Raw genomic sequence first — 17,702 nt, forward strand, 5'->3', positions numbered from 1 at the left:
GTTTCTTCTATCCGACCGCTTTTAGTGAATGAACTTATGCATGTAAGAATGATTAAACACTTGGAAATAATGTTTTCCTGGAAAAAGAATCCGGAAAATAACAATTAATCTTCGGCTTACCTATTAAACTACATGTCTGATACATGTCTTCGGATGTTTGTATTGCTGTCTTGACTCAAGAATAAAAAATAACACCGAATTGTACCTGCCTGACTGTGACTTTGCAACGGAAAAGAATATGACCGCTGTTCTATCGTGCACTAAACCATCCATATACTACTACCAATCGATCAGTTGCCTTTGGTTATTATACGAATCATTCTATTTGATCCTTATGATCTAAAGAACGGACGTACAAATCTAGTTAAAGTTAATGATGCTATCTTTGACACCGTGAACGAGATTATCACGAAATTGTTTATGAATAATCAATGGTTGTTTCTTTTAAGGTGTTTCCCTGTTGGGCACATTTTCCTTTTGCTAACGATGTGGCTTTGTGGTATTAACATGACTCACTGAAAAGTAGACTTTGGTTAATTCTGTATGTAGCACGGAACACTATTTATGTTAGTGATGTTTTAGATATTACCTACTGATTAGAGTATAGAGTGAAAAGTGGCATGCGTCAAATAATACAATCATCGGGATTTTATGCTATTGAGTCTTAATAAGAAAGAACATTGCATGCAGACACATACCAATAGCATATCAATAGCGTATACACGTACCTGAAGACAGGAATAACGATTGTTACATATTTGCTCGTAGTTGGCTGGCACTTGGACAGATTATCTATACTTCTCCGGTTATGTTTGAATCTCGCACCATATTTACATATCTCAAACGCTTATTTCATGAATTGAAATTTATCCGCTGACGTCACGAAATGTCTTCTAATGATAAGTGTGCGGCGTGGTCGAGCGTTATCAATCGGTAATCATTATTGATTGACTATTCAGATTAAAAACCCGAAAACAATTTGAGCACTTGTGGATTGGCAGAAATTTATGATGATCGTCATAAATTAAAAAAATAGGGATTAAAAATGAGTAATTCCTTTAAATTTGAAGGAACTGAATACAATATTTCCCACTAAAACGGGACCTTCTTACAATTTGGATTTGAAGAAATTTAAAAGATAAAAACATAAATAATTGCGATAACATGTTAGATATATTTCGTATTGATTCAGTGCCTCAAATAGGCATTACTCTCATATATCCACATTATTTAGACTGTTTATTTTATTTTTTAAGATGGTAGAAATTAAATTAATGTTCTATTCGCTTCTATCACAGTTGGCACGCAGTATCAGTCAGAGATTGATCGATATATATCAATGATAAGAAGATCTCCGTTACTATATTTGCCCAATAAACCTGAATTTGCAAAAATTACAATAAAATAAACGTCCAAATTCATGACTAAATATAAATATAGAATTATCTTTGTCTAATCAAAATTGTATCAAGAGAAAAAAAAAGCTCTACAATTTATATGTGTGTTATAAACAAATAAAAATATAATAAATAAGGATTGTATCGGCTCTGTCTGCGCAATCATTTGTATATAAATCTGCATTTAAGATTTTCTTTATTTAGATCATGTAAAAACGATATCATCACAGATGATTATTATACTGAAATAGAACAAAATCTGCGTGCTGGAATCTCTTTTATCTCTTTTATTATACATATTATATATATACTCTGCGGATTGATCTTTAAATAAATTAAAACATACCCGTTTGTGGAGTAACGACCGTTTGTGGGACCCTGACTATTCGTAAGTATCGCATACATGTATACTAAATACGATGTTTGCTTCAATTGCGCAGAGTGAGTTGTGCAAATTTTACGGAAAAGGATGGTTTAGAATTTCTCTCCAAATCCGTTTGTTTCCAAATGATTATTTGATCATATAAATATGTTGTATTGTCAAAATGTTCTACACCATCCAATCAGCAGAGTCAGTTGGATATTTGCTGACTTTCTTCAAATAAGAAATATATTGCAAGTGGCCTCAATGAATAATTGTAAACTACGGGGTAATTCCCAGTAGTAATTACTTGAACGAAGAGCTTGTTTAGAGATACGTCTAATCACTTTCTGCTTACAAAAAGTGTTTTATATAGAAGCTATCATCACAAAGTCATTTTTGTCCGGATTATTACAATCATAAATTATTCAAATTTTATGCCTTTAAAAAAGATAAAATCAGATTAAGAGTTAAATAGAACTGTGAATTCATTCGAACTATTTTTTTTTTCTAAACATGTTGATCCAGGTAGATTAAAGCCAAACGTAGACATTTGGGACTGGATCAAGCAAATGAACAAAATAAACAAAATGCAACGCCAGTCCCAAATGTCTACGTTTGGCTTAAAAATGCTATACTAGTCAAAATGGCATTCTGCCATTTTGTGGTCATATATTCTGAAACAAAAACAACCTAAATTGCATTGTGGCGAGGTTTTCAATAACAATTTACCATGGACTGCATTCCAATATTGAACGAATGCTATTGCTGTTTTCTGATCATCATGGGAGATCTAAACGTTCCTTGTATGTATGCAACTACCCAAACAAAAAGTTTCGATACAAGACCCAGTTCTGACAAGGTGCCATTGCGAAATATCAGTTTATACATACTTAAATCTTGACTGGTGTCAAAACGGTAATTTCGTAATAGGTTTAAAGACGTCAATTTCGATAATTACCTTAAGCATAGCCACGTTTGGTACCATTCTTCCTCTTTGTAAACCGCTGCTTATTGTTAGCTCATACATGAACGGTTTGAACGTTAAATCGTCATTTTTCGTGGAATTTTTGAAACGTTAGCGAATAAGGACCGACAAATATTGTATTAATCTTATAACAGAGCATTGCATTATTTCGACATTCGAATAGTGTCTTTGGGGTCGTTTTTATTAGTTCGTGTTTGTCAAATGTGAAACCGTACACTAATGAAATTGGGGCCCACGACATTTACATAGTCTTGTAATAAGCTGGTTACTATATAACATAGTTCATTCTTGCAAAAGTACACCATCATAGCGACCTTTTTATGGTTGGATTACGTATACGTTTCTGCTTTTATATAAAAAATACAACTACAGAGACAAGCCCTATAGTAAAGACACATAGGTATGAAAACAAGGCAACAAGTAATGGAATACATGACACTGAGCGAGTTAATCTGGATTTAATTAGAATCACAAAGATGGCATTTTTTGGTCATTTATGTATATACTCCTCCAACCTCCTATTACAAAATGATTTGACAATGATTGTGTCTTGTTCAAAATCGTATAACATAACTCAATAATTTAAGCGGTGTTTTAACAAGATAGTTTTCAAATTCTAATCGTCCTTTAATAAATCTATAATTTACACATTTACGTCAGGGACTCACAGTAGTGTACCATTCGCTTGAAAACAAATCGGACAGATTATGCTTACTACTCTTTTGTAACCATTGTTTTTTTGGAATTCGTGGCTTTGCCAAACATTAATAAGACCTCATTGAATGAAGATATTCTTAACATGCTTAATCCATTTGAAGTCATTAGCTCTAACATTTGCATAATACAGGGGCGGTATTCATAAAACGTTATAAGTCATTTTCTAACATAAGTCACATTCCTAATTTTATAATCTCTTGATCATATGAAATAAAAACTAAACAACTTCCAAAATACATAATTTCTATTGACCTTATTGAAAAAAACATACTCTAATGTTAAAAACACTTATATATTTCTTTTCATTTGATTTTGAAAGTTTTAAGAAATTGACTTAAGTTAGGAAATGACTTAAGAAGTTTTATGAACACCGCGCCCTGGAATTTACTCACAATCACGTTTTATATTAATATTGAGAGTTTATAACAAGATGAAAAGATCAAGTTAGACCAGTAATTGACCATTTGTGAATCTATATCTATTTGCAAAGATTTAACACCCGTTTCACCATATATAATACATGTGGGCGTACTTTTAACATTGAATATACATTTTAGTAATTTCAATTCAACCTTTTCGAGTTTGTAATTGTGACCAATAACTCAACATTCACAACCGTGTAATAATACAGGATTTATAATTGTGTTGTACAAATCTATTTGTAGATCAATATATAAACAGAAATATTTTGACGCTTTAAGCAAACAAAACATTGTCTTTGTTGCCTGTTTTGTAATATAGTCCCTTGTTTTACAAAACGAACCTTTTTTAGCAAAAAATACACCTACATATGTATATTCCGTAACATCTATTGTTACATTAAATAAAGAAAACGTTTAATGATTTAATCTTCCTCTGGAGGAAACGACACCCTTAGAAAAAATTGATGCAAATCATTTACAAAGTATGAAAATAGTAAAGGAGATACACTTTCTCCTTGCCTGACTTCAACACAACAAGGAAAATAGTCAGTCTGTGTCCATTTACTTTTTTTACAGTTTTTTGCTTGTTCGTACATGTTCCTAAAACATTGAAAATGTGTCCTTGTGTACGTGTAGGTTCAAATATATATAAAAGCTTCTGGGGTCAGATTTGCTGAGTTGTTTCAACTTAGGAGCGTTTAATCTTTGTTGATTTTTATACTTTCTGTTTAATTAATGAAAACAACACTTGTTGTGAATCGATTTTATTTGAGCGTCAATGATTTGTGGTAATGTTTTCACAGAGATGATATCCAGGCATTCATTCTAAAATGCACTTCTATCATCGTTCCTCAAATATATGATACCGCCTGGACGTTTTTCGAGTGCCGCAATTAGATGAGCTGTATTTTAAACTGTTCTGCTCTGGCGTTTGTACGTTTTCATTTTGTTTGAGTGGTTACTGAACATTTTCGGTGTATGTGATGTAGTGAGATCCTTGGGATTCATTCTTTTATTTGGTAGTATCAGCACATCCAATGCCTTTCAAATTTCAATTACATTATGAAGTATAATAAACCACTACGGATCATACTGCACTATTAAGACCGGTGAGTCAGACCTCGAGGGCGTATATACATTGATACTGACCTTTCAGTTTTAGATTTATAATGTTAAACAATCATAATAATGGTGTTTGATTATATGTAAAAATAAAACTTGTATTGTTTGATGGAAATTTCTTCAATGGCCTTGCTGTTAAACTCAAAATAAATACATTTCGTGTATAAAATAATATAAGAACAAGAGACCAGTCTTTGAGAAAAGAATAACCCTCTCAATCACAAGATAAAGAACTAAGTTAATATTTAAAAGTCAATCCTTTCAATCGGATGTGAGTCTCAATAATTGAACAGACTAATTAGTATTCTAACAATATTGTATATACAATATCGATCATGATCATCAGACGAACAAGAGACTCGTTCATATATTTAGATAACTCATATGTATAATCGACTGGTATTAGATTGATATTTGTACAATCTCTTTTAATGCTCATAAGGTAAAAAACAAAATTCTTATTCACTTTTATTTGACACTTACATGGAATTTATTTGAAAGAATATACAACGTTTTTGTCTTGTGCCCCCCTACACAGTGTTAATATTTCATTTGTTTGCCCCTGTAGATCATCACTGTAGTTTTCATTGTATTGGTGTTAAAATAATTACAACTTTTAGCAGGTGCGAGTAAATGCTTAAATCCTATTGGATAAAACAACCCATTTGACATTTATATCGTTCTCTATGAAGCATTCGGGTATGCAAATCAATTTATTAATATTCATAAACGGACTTTTTACAACCTATGACGTCACGTCATAGTAGGAAATTGTTTACATTAGTAAGCGCATTTAATATGTGTATTTTCCTTCTTAAAAATATGTGGGGTTAAAATAAAGCACCAGCTGAATAATAAAGCTTTTAAAAAAATGATCTGAATTTATATTTTATTATAAACGACAATACAATAGATTGCGGAGAACTGGAAGCTGAAAGTTCGTCTGCAGCACAGAGTAAACATAGAGGATGATCTGTCAGATTTCGACTTGTTTAAAAATCATTTTTGTAGTTTTGAGTTGTTTGAGCCGGACTTGAGTGAGGAAACTGCTGCGGCTTTCTCCAGAAATTGAAGAACTGATGAACATTGCCTGAAGTTACAAATAAAAGTAAAAATGAAAGTTAGGATCTAGGTCAACAGCTTAATGAAAATAATGACATGCCAACCATTCATGAATATAAAGAACAGGAAGAAATATTGTCTCAGGCAAGGAATAATTGAAGATACAGTTTAAACAAATCGCCTTTTCGTAAACATTTTTCCTGGAAAGTGCTGTTAATATCTTTTGAAATGGGGAAAAAATGAGGAATCGGCAGCCATTACTGATCTAATTGTTACTAAATTTAGTTCCACGTTTCTCCTAGGCGACAATGTATTTATACATGTGGGAAGGCTACATGCTACTTCGAATTATCGAGTGTACTTGGAATTATCGAGTGATGAAATGCGGTTCTTGGATAACAGGAAAATAAAAATGATATTTTATTTTTATAATTGTAATTTTAAGTATTAAATATTATTTTTCTAAGTTTCATTGATGTATGACGTGTCGAAAAAACTACACCTTGTTTATACATGTGCAAATTAGGTGTAATTTTACCGACACTTCATACATCAATGAAACGCAAAAAAATGATTCTTAATTATACGTATATCATTGAGAATGAAACAAAATGTTCTGCATTGGTCTATTTTCTGGCGACTGATATAGGAAGTTTTACTATCAGTCATTGTCGATTTTCTTTTGGAATTTACCTATAAATTACTATTATATATGTCCTTTTCACCTTGTACTAACCTAAGCATACCATAGAACTAACACGTAACTGCTTACAAATGAATCAAAAACTTAATTTCAACTCATCGAATAATTGACCTCTCCCCAGCTGTATTTCAATTGCTGAGGAAATGTTTACATACCAAGTTAATAGGTATATTGTAAGTAATATAAATGTATGTAACCATATCCTAAGCTTTAATTTAGCAATAGCTTTTGCACAGTTATTATCAGTATTCCTACTTATTTATTGTATTTTTGATATCAACGAACGGATTTGATTTCATACATGGACCGTAAGTCTATTGCCATCTAAACAGAGATACGTTGTTTTTGTATGATAAACCTGCATTGGAACAATACCCATTCCAATGTTTTATATAACAGCATTATATCCATCAGCTGTGGAACGATACTCATACCTGACACTTCAGGACAATATGAAGGCAAAGGGTCCAGAAACCTCTATTATCAGACACGATCATTGAATAGTCTCTATACCCCGACGCAACAAGTCCAAGGAACTATTGAAACATCTTGTTCGGTTATGGTAATATCACTTCAAACGAAAAGAAATGTCGATACCGCTAACATGGACAATAAGGATAGCAAACAACCACTACTTTACCTCATCTTTATTATTGTATCTACTGCACCTTTCGTACAAACATTCGTATCCATATGAACATGGTACTCTGCCTGGAGAATGGAGAATTGAAGTGGCTACGTTAACAGGCGTTTGTAAATCAGTACTAACATTCCTATTACATTCACACGCTTGAGCTCTCGTGAAGTTGACAATATCTGTGTTTGGATTGCTGGTTCTATTTTTCCTTCTTTTTATGAATGAAATGTCCGTAAAGATGGTATTTTACATACATCAAAGATGGTATATTACATGATGTATGCAAAAACGTTCTTCTGAAATCTATTTTGAATGTGAGTTTCGTACAGGAAGCCATGTGGAATGAATACAATGTGACATTCTGGACTTAATTACGTTTAACGTATTTGTAATTTCATAGTATCATGTGAGGAGAATGCATTCCGAAAATATCACGTTTATAAAGTCAAAACAAAGTGATTAAATCCTTAATTAAAAAATAATATATGAGGATTTCTAGCGATTAAGAGGAAGTATATTGGAAGTAGTATTCAAGTTTTTTGCATAGTTGTATCAAATAACTGTGTTCGTTTCTAACGAACTATTATAATTAGAAAAGGGGTTTAAAGAACGCATGCAATGTGCTTTTATTTTTATTTTTCCACAATTAAAACCATGTAAAAAGTTTCAGCACATTTTAATTACATATAGTTTACATTTGATATCTTTGGTTGTTAACTCTTTTTCATACAGTGCTAATAAGAGGTTTCTGTTTTAGCTACATATTGTCGACTCACATCCTTTTTTCTATTTAAGCACATTGAGATTCCAATGTAACAGTCGCTGATAACAAACATAAAATGAAGTCAATAAACTAGTGCAACATTTACTCTTGCCATATCGATTGTGACAACTTTGGCATTTATCATTAAATAATGAAACATGAATATGTGTCTTTTAAGTTGGCGCTAACTAAAACATCATTAGACGTCAGGTACTTGTCGCATGGAACATTGCAAGCAGTGAAGTATCTCATCACTACCACAATTACCTTATGGTTTATATGGCAATTGAACATATGGAATACATATGCAACTATTTACCAGGCTGGCTGTTGGGGCATTCATTATGCGCGAACGAAATGGAAACGCTTAAATAATGCTTTTAAGTATATTTGAATACATCGAATAACTGAAAAATCATTATGGTATACATCTAAAAAGTCATGTTTCCTCCTATAATCCATTACCAAATGTACACAGAGACGCTGTTTATTTTGTAGAAAAAAAAGATATACGATTTAATACCATTTACTCTGAATCGCAGCAATACACTCACCTGACACTTCTGTACACCAGGCAGGCACAAGGCCCGGGGATAGTCCTCGGAAGTGTTGGAAGTCGTCACCATGCTTCTCCTGCAGCAGTAACAACAATTACCCTTGGGAAATACAGTGTCTTTAAAATTCTGTAAAATAACCAACAAAAGGTTAAAGTTTCCAGATATTTCGGCGGATTTGTTGTAGTTGTTATCATTTGTTGAGGGGTAGTAGCGCAATTGACAATATTCTGTTATTTTCTGTTGCTATTGAAATTTGATTTTGCATTTCATGTATATATTCCGAATTTAAATTACGAAACCGTTTTTTTACCTGGAAATGATCTGGTAAGGCTGTGTAGACATTCCTTGTAGAACATGCCCCTAAACGTACAAAATAAGCAGTACCTTTATAACGGAGCGCGCAGGACTGACTCCAATGTAATCATTTGTTTGTTAATAAACATTAAAGGGACTAGACACCAGATAATACAATTGCAAGAAAAAGTGAAACAAAATGCAAGAACTTGATATCGTTGTGTACAATACATTGAATTATACTTACTGATGTATTCATCGCCTACGACATATGCATCTTTCGCACTATTTCAAACGGAGAAACACTGATGAAAAGCAACATGATTGTCTCGTTTATTATTTCAATAATTCAAAAAATATTATCGGTCTTCATTTGGCTCGCCCTGACAATTCTAAGCTTGTTTTGAGGAAATACAGTAGTTGACGATCTTAGGACCATCTGGTGTCTAGTCACTTTAAAACAGTATGTGTATCCATAGTCGTGAATAAACAAGAATAAACATGAAATTGACTGTATTGCTAATGCACTCCTTGTACAATATGAATTTCCTTTGAACAAATGAACCTATGCGCCACGCATGAACTTGAGGAAGTTAATCACTGTTTCTCTGAATGCATTTGGTTTATAGGCTTTTAACTTGTCAATTACAAACATTTATAATGGTTGAAAACGTAAACCACTCATAGTTAAAATGTGTTTTTAGTGTTTAGACTCTTTTTCCGCCAGTTGGATCACCGTTCAGATTCACATTTCATAACATTATTCAGAAGAGCTCTGACAACCAAAAAACCATTTCAGCAGATTAAACCCGACAAATGTCCGTTGAGTAACCAAAACAACCGCCAACTTCTCATTTAATAATTTATTAGTATTATTATAAAGTTAGTTATTTAGAGGCTCGAGCAAGCATATTGGCATTTTATGCTTAAACACAAAGAAAAAAGGGATTTATGTTTTGTTCTTCATAACGATAAGTCGGCAAGGGACTTTGCCCGGTCTACCTACTTAATCGTTAAGAAAACCGAAAATGCGCATTATCTTTTGATAAGTCAATGAACTAATTATCTTCCTGTACTTTTAACAGCTTACCTCAGTGAAAAGCATTCAAACATAAGTCATAGATGTTAGCTCTTTTGGAATACAGATTTGAAATTAAATGTGGCAGCGGGTCATCCTCTATTCGGAAGGGTAAAAATACATAATTACTCGCTGGAAGAAACAACGATTCTTAGACAAATATCTTTTCAATTATATTCGGATGTTATTTAAATGAAAACATGGCTGACTCAAGCTACAATTGACACTTGAAATTAATCCGGTATTGCTAAAACGAATGAAAGCAGAACATCTTTTAATATCTTAATGTCCACTAAAGACTGTTGCGAACAAAGTTTAGAAATACAGCTGTGTTTTTTTAAAATGAAAATCGTACCAATGCAGATTTTTATACGTGATACGTTCAGAACAAGGTCAAACATTAAAATGTACCAATGCAATGTTTCAATTAAAGACATAATGAAAATATATGGAATCTGACAAAAACAATACAATTTTCATCCAAACAATTGTTTCTAAGAAGTCTGTTTTCCAATAATAAAGTTATTCTGAAAACGCTATTGTCTTCTTTCTATGAGAAATGTTACATAATACTGTTGTAAGATAATATGTAAAAATAAAACTTGTATTTTTCCATTGGACCTAATGTAAAACTCAGAATAAATACATTTTGTGTACAAAATGATATAAAAAGAAAATACCAAATGCTGCGAGAAAAGAATAATTATATCAGTCACGAGATCGAGTACTCTGTAAACGTTAACAAGGTCAATCATTTCAAATCACAATAATTGAACAGACTTATTAGTTTATTAAATTATTAATTTATTGAATAATTGTCTTGATTATGTGACAAACAAGAGAATCGTTCCGATAAATCATATGTATAATCTACTGGTATTAGCTGGTATTAGCCGTCCTATTTGAACAATCTCTTAATACTCAGATGGTACAAAAGTTCTTATTGACTTTTGTTTGACAACTACATGGAATTTCTTTGAAAGGAATTACATGTTTTTGCCTTGTGCCCCCTACATAGTACAAATAACGATGAGGCTTTAACAAGGTTTATATTTTTGACATGTGGGTTTAAGTTCTATATTTTGTTGTGTATCAACATTCCTTTTCGTTTTTTATGGAATTGCCATAACCGCCAACATAGACAATAAGAATAACAAAACAAGCACTACTTTACCCCATCTATTTCATTGAACCTACTGCAACTTTCCGTCCGTCGTACAAACATTCGTATCCAGATAATTATGGTACTCTGCCTGGAGAATGAAATTAAAGTGGCTACGTTAACAGGCGTTTGTGGATCACTACTGACATTTCTGTTACATTCACATGGTTGAGCTCTCGTGAAGTTGACAATATCTGTGTTTTTGTTGCTAGTTCTATTTTTTTCTTCTGTTTGTAAATGAAATCTCTGTACAGATGGTATTTAAAATACATCAAAGGTGGTATATTAAATGACGTATGCAATGACGTTATTCTGGAATCTATTTCGAATGCGAGATCGTACGGGAAGCCATGTGGGATTGTTACAATGAGACATTCTGGACTTACTTACATTTTACGCATTTATAATTTCATATTATCATGTGGTTGAGGAGAATGCACTCCGAAAATATCACGTTTATATAGTTAAATTAATGTGATTACATCCTTAAATAAAAATAATTCATATGGATTTCTATCATTTTGGAGAAAGTATATTGGAAGTAGTAATCATGTCGTTTGCATAGTTGTACTGGCATCGTTTCTAACAAACTATTATAATAAGAAAAGTGGTATAGAACGCATGCAATGTGCTTTTGTTTTTATTTTTCACAAGTCAACCCATGCAAATAGTTTCATCACATTTCATTAGAGTTAATTATATCAAATTGAATGCCCATTGGGTGTTATTTCAAATAGAAACAAATCGACGACATACCGCTTATATTTGATATTTTTTGTCATAAACTCTTTTTCATACAGAGCCATAATGGGTTTCTTTTTAAGCTATATTTTATCGAGTCAAATCCTGTTATTTTTCTGTTAGAGCAAATTGAGATTCCAATGTGAAAGATGCTGATAAGAAAGGTAAAATAAAGTAATAAAACAAGCGCGTTGACAACAGTTACTCTTGCCATATCGATGGTGACAACTTTGGCATTTATCATTAAATAATGAAACATGAATATGTGTCTTTTAAGGTTGCACTAACATAAACATCATAAGACGTCAGGTCATGTCGCATGGAACATTGTAAGCCGTGAAGTATCTCATTACCACCACAATGATCTAATGGTTTATATGGCAATTGAACATGTGGAATACAATATGCAAATAGTTATCAGGCTAGCTGTTGGGGCATACATTATGCGCGAACGAAAAAGAAACGCTTAAATAATGCTTTTAAGTGTACTTGAAAAAATTGAATAACTGAAAAATCATCATGGTTTACATCTAAAAAGTCATGTTTCCTCCAGATTCGATGTTTCGATATATTCCATTGTATGAGGGACGTTATAACATGGATGCCAAATCAATTTCTATCAAATGTTATTACCATGTTTTACATAATAATTTAGACACCAAATCCATTACCAGCTGTACACAGAGACGTTGTTTATTTCGTAGAATAGAAGATATACGACTTAATCCATCAACTCTGAATCGCAGCAATACACTCACCTGACACTTCTGATCAACAGGCAGGCACAAGACCCGGAGATAGTCCTAGGAAGTATTGGAAGCCGTCACCGTGCTACTCCTGTGCAGCAGTAACAACTATTCTCCGTGGGAAATACAGTGTCTTCAACCTGACCGCTATTTATGAACTGATGGATGTATGAGTAGCAGGAGTATTTAGAAAAGAAGACGTGTTGTTCACCTGGACTTAACATATACATACGTTAAAAGGTATTGCTATAAGTGACTGTAAAATCACCAACAAAAGGTAAAAGTTTGCAGATAATTCGGCGAATTAATAGCTACTGGTAAGTAAACAAATGGAATGAAAACAATTAATTGTTTTTATCTTTTGAGGGAAAGTAATGCAATTGACATTATTTTGCTATTTTCTATTGTAATTGTATTTTGATTTTGTAATTTATTTATCTGTTTTGAATTAAAATACGAAACCGTTTTGTACTTGGAAACGATATAGTAAGTGTAAATATCCCTATAAGAAGATGCCCCTAAAAGTAATTACCAGTACCTGTATAAGGGAGCTCGCAGAACTGACACCAATGTAATATTTTGCTTGTTAATTAACATTAAAGGGACTAGACAACAGATGATACAATCGCACAAAAGAAGGCTGTCAAAATCGTATAATTGACATCGATGTGTATAACACATTGAATCTTTTTGATGTACCACTGCGTTTACGACACATGAATATTTCGCAGTTTGTGAGCAGTTTTCCAATTAGAAATCAACTTGGGGTGTCTACCACCTAAATCCTAGTGTACTCATAAACATACATGATTTCAGCTGGGAAATTATTATTCGCTATTTTTAAACACGGCGAGACACAGATGAGACCGCAACATGATTGTCTCGTTTACTGTTTTAATCATGTCAAATGATGTAGTATCGGCCTCCTTCTGGCTCGGATGGACAATTATTGGCTTATTCTAAGGAAATACTGTATTGGCCGATCTTAGAACCATCTGATGCCTAGTCGCTTTAAAGCATTTTTATATCGACAGTCGTGATTAAACAAGAGATTAACTGTATTGCTTATGCACTCCCTGTACAAAATCAATTTCCTTTAAACAAATGATCTAGTTCCATGCATGAACTTGAGGAAGTAAATAACTGTGTCTCTGAATGCATTTTGTTTATAGGCTTTTAACTTGTCAATTACAAACATTTATTATGGTTGTAAACGTAAACCAACCATAATTAAAATGTGTATTTAGTGTACAGACTCATACCTCCGCTAACGTATAGATTCACATTTCATCACTTCATTCAGAAGAGCTCTGACAACCAAAAATCATTAGGCAGATTAAACCCGACAAATGTCCATTGAGTAACCAAAACAACCGCCACATTTGCATTAAATAATTCATTAGTTTTATTAAGTTAGTTATTTAGAGGTTAGTGCAAGCATATTGTCGAATAAAGAGGCATTTGCGGGGCATTTTATGCTTGAACATAAGGAACGAAATAATTTATTTTTGGTCTTCTTAACCGGCAAGGAACTTTACCCGGCCTACTTACTTAATCGTTAAGAAAACCACAAATACACATTATCTTTTATTTAGTCAATGAACAAATAATCTTCCTGCATTTCTGACAAAAAACCTTAGTGAAAAGCATTCAATCATTATTCTTAGAAGTTAGAGCTTTTAGAATACAGATTTGGAAATAAAAGTGTAAATGATTACAACAAAACAACAGGACGCGTGTGGTAGTGGGTCTTCCTCTATTCGGAATGGCTATAAAATACATAATTACACGCTGGAAATATGAACGATACCAAGTCAATTGTCTTTTAAATAATATTCGTCATTAATGTAACTTGGAACATGGCTGAATGGACACAGCTTCGTTCGACACTTGAATTTAACCTGGTATGACTCATACGAATTGAAGCAGAATATTTTTAAATATCTAAATAATCAATCAAGACTGTTGCGAACAAAGTTTACAAATACCGATCTTTTTTAACTTGACAGTTGTACAAATGCTGATTTGTATACGCTACACGATCAGAACAAGGTCAAACTTTAAAATGTAGTAATGCAATGTGTCAATTAAAGACACAATGAAAATATATGGAAGCCAGAAAATACAATTTCATTCCAAACAATTGGTTTTAAGAAGTCTGGTTTCCAATAAACAAGTTTCCAGCAGGTAGTTGGACAGATACACTCAAAGAATTATTGGATTTTATTGAAACCGTGGATATAAAAAAGCAATACTTTGAAGAGTACTTGCTTTTTAGTTTTGCGAAGACGAATGCCTGAAACAAAATATAGGGTAGAATATAGCATCTTTATATAACTAAGCTTTAATCCTTTGATTTTATGAACATTTTGTAGATTCATGTTATCTTTAAAACCGTCTTTGGCTGGCTCGGAATGTTTTGGCATGTGACGTAATTTTCTACAAATATTTTACAAATATTATCATTTGGAAGAAAAAGATTAGCTAATATATGTCGCACAAAGGTGAGCTATTGTGATCCGTCTATGTCTGGCGTCTGCCCGCCGTCGTCTGTCGTCCGGCATCTGTCGTCCAGCGTCAACAATTGCCATTGCTACCTAAAAAAAGCTTATTCTGACTCAAACCATGAGGCATAGAGCTTAAATATTTGGTGTGTAACATTGTCTAGTAGTTGTCTACCACGTTGGTTCAAATTATGCCCCTGGGGACAAAATTGGCCCCACCCCGTGGGTTAAATGTTTGTATATTTTGTTAAATTATATATAAATCCCTTTCTGCGATTGCATGATTGTCTATTTTTAGTTGAAATGTTTAGTTTTAGTGACAATGGACTTTATTTTGAATTTTATTACATCTTCAAAGTTGTCACTTCTAAGGTAATAATTGTCCTTTTATAGGTTTATAGGTTAAAGTAATAATAAAGTAATTATATCTTTTATTTTTAAGAAGAATTATTTTTACTCAATGATGAATTTAATAATCAGACTTCCATTGAACTACATGTTAACCACTGTATGGTAAGTTGTGATCAAATCTTTCACGTGGTTGGTGAATACACCTTATAAATACAATAATTTAATTCTCATGTAAAGATTGATAGCTATTTTGTGCAAGATGAAAGAAGAGACATTTTTACTTGATGCTACTAATTGTTTATTTTTTTTGACATCCTGAGAAATCAAAACATACATCAATATTGACATTGTCAGATGACGTTTTGGCCTACTTTCTTAGTTTGAAGCTACATTTTTCAAAATTGGTCCATATGTACAGCTTTGAGAACAAACATCAAGCTATATTGATTAGAAAGGATAAACACTTTTACTCAGGTAAGCGATTTAAGGCCATCATGGCCCTCTTGTTTTTAATAATGTTGATTTTAGTTGTGGCTAGTTTTAGTACACTTAGTACATGCTTTTTATTATTAAACTCTTTGATCACAAAGTTTTAACCTTTTATTTTCTAAGGCAGACTGTGTGATGCTCGTTGTTTCAAACAATGATTGCATCGTATCTTTGAAAAAAAAATGCATTAGGTACTCTGAATGGTATTCCTCCGTCAGCAGATAGAGTTGGAATCTCTAATCATTTAAGTACTTGGGGTTTATTTAGTTTATTATTATTTGTTTTATTATTTAGTTTCCTCAAGTTAATGCATACCTTGCTAAGATTTACCTTTTATTCTCTTTCTTTATATCTTTTTTTATATCCCATGTCATTTTAATCATTTCCTTACAAACGGACATTCTGCAAAATGGATTTCCACAAATAGACAGATTTCTTTAAACAACGTCGACGTAGAGGACCCGGAAAATGATATGTAAACCAACATTTTTTGCTATGCCTAACAACTCCCACCGCTGACGTCACGATATGTCTTCTCATTATAAGTGTTAGGCGTTATCAATTGATAACATTTCTTGATTGACTATTTATAATAAAATGAAATAAAAAGACAAGAGGCCCAATAGGGCATATACTCTACTGGCATGGCTCTTGTGGTCATTTTCAATCCAGAGCATGTATGTGTGTGTAATAGGCAACAAATATATATAGTTCACTTGTTGTGTATATGTGAGCTGAAAACGCGGCACGTTCAACAATGAGTCCCTAGGAAACTTGCGACCCCAGGAGCAGTGCCAGATTTGACCCAAGGAGCATTATTTGAACAACCAGTGTAGTGGAACACTAAATTAAGCCGTGTTCGAAAAAGCAAGGATCTGCATAGCTGTTTCAGACAAAAAGGTTTTTAACATTTCCCAATTTAAGTATACTGTGAACCCGGGGGCGTGGCAAGTAATGACCCCAGGGGCATAATTTGAAGAAACATTCACAAGCAATTGTGACTTTACATGTAAACTTGGCTAAAAATCGACTTCGCTCATATAGACTTGGCTAAAAATAGACTTAGCTAAAAATAGCATTTTTTTATACTTTCAAGACCCATTATTTAGACATGCAGATCAAGGCAGACCTGGCTGGTTTTCAAAAAGGAACCGATCTTTTATGGATATCTATATATTGTACAAGTTTCATCGAGATACAATCAAAACTGATGACTGTATATCGTGTTCACAAGCAATTGTTTACGGACGCCGGAACACACGGACGCACATACTACGTACACATTACCATCGCATAAGCTCTTCTGGCTTTTGGCCAGTAGAGCTTAAAACCAAAACTACCTTTAATGCACCAGTCAATTGTAACCACGGCCCCCCAGGTCCGGGGATAGCCGGGGAAAAGGGCCGTGTTTTTACTTTCCTGGTGGCCCCGCAGGGCCGGGTGACCGCAGTGGTTTTGCCATAGCGCCAAATTTAGCGGAGATCGGGCCTTATATAGAGTCTCTGGGGTGCGGGGTCATTTGACCGGGTTTTAACCATCAGTTCGTCTCCGCGGGGCAGGGATTTTACCCGGGGTTGGCTGGACCGAAATTCAAAGTCCCGACTATGC

At 33.3% G+C, this 17,702-nt stretch overlaps 1 protein-coding gene across 5 annotated transcripts in view; it reads left to right on the top strand.

The window, feature by feature from the left end:
- The window catches only part of LOC128229627 (uncharacterized), a 112,182-nt gene that overhangs the window by 17,236 nt on the left and 77,244 nt on the right, over window positions 1–17,702 (top strand). Inside the window, exon 1 of one of the 5 annotated variants that reach the window (XM_052941387.1) lies at window positions 12,877–13,027. The exons of 2 other annotated variants lie outside the window; for them this stretch is intronic. The gene's annotated coding sequence lies outside the window, so the exon portion shown is untranslated. Of the gene's footprint in view, window positions 1–12,876; window positions 13,068–17,702 lie in introns of those variants that run through there. 2 more of the 5 variants (XM_052941389.1, XM_052941384.1) reach the window with 2 other exon arrangements.

The sequence above is a fragment of the Mya arenaria genome, chromosome 4 (assembly GCF_026914265.1).
Source record: "Mya arenaria isolate MELC-2E11 chromosome 4, ASM2691426v1".
Taxonomy (NCBI): domain Eukaryota; kingdom Metazoa; phylum Mollusca; class Bivalvia; order Myida; family Myidae; genus Mya; species Mya arenaria.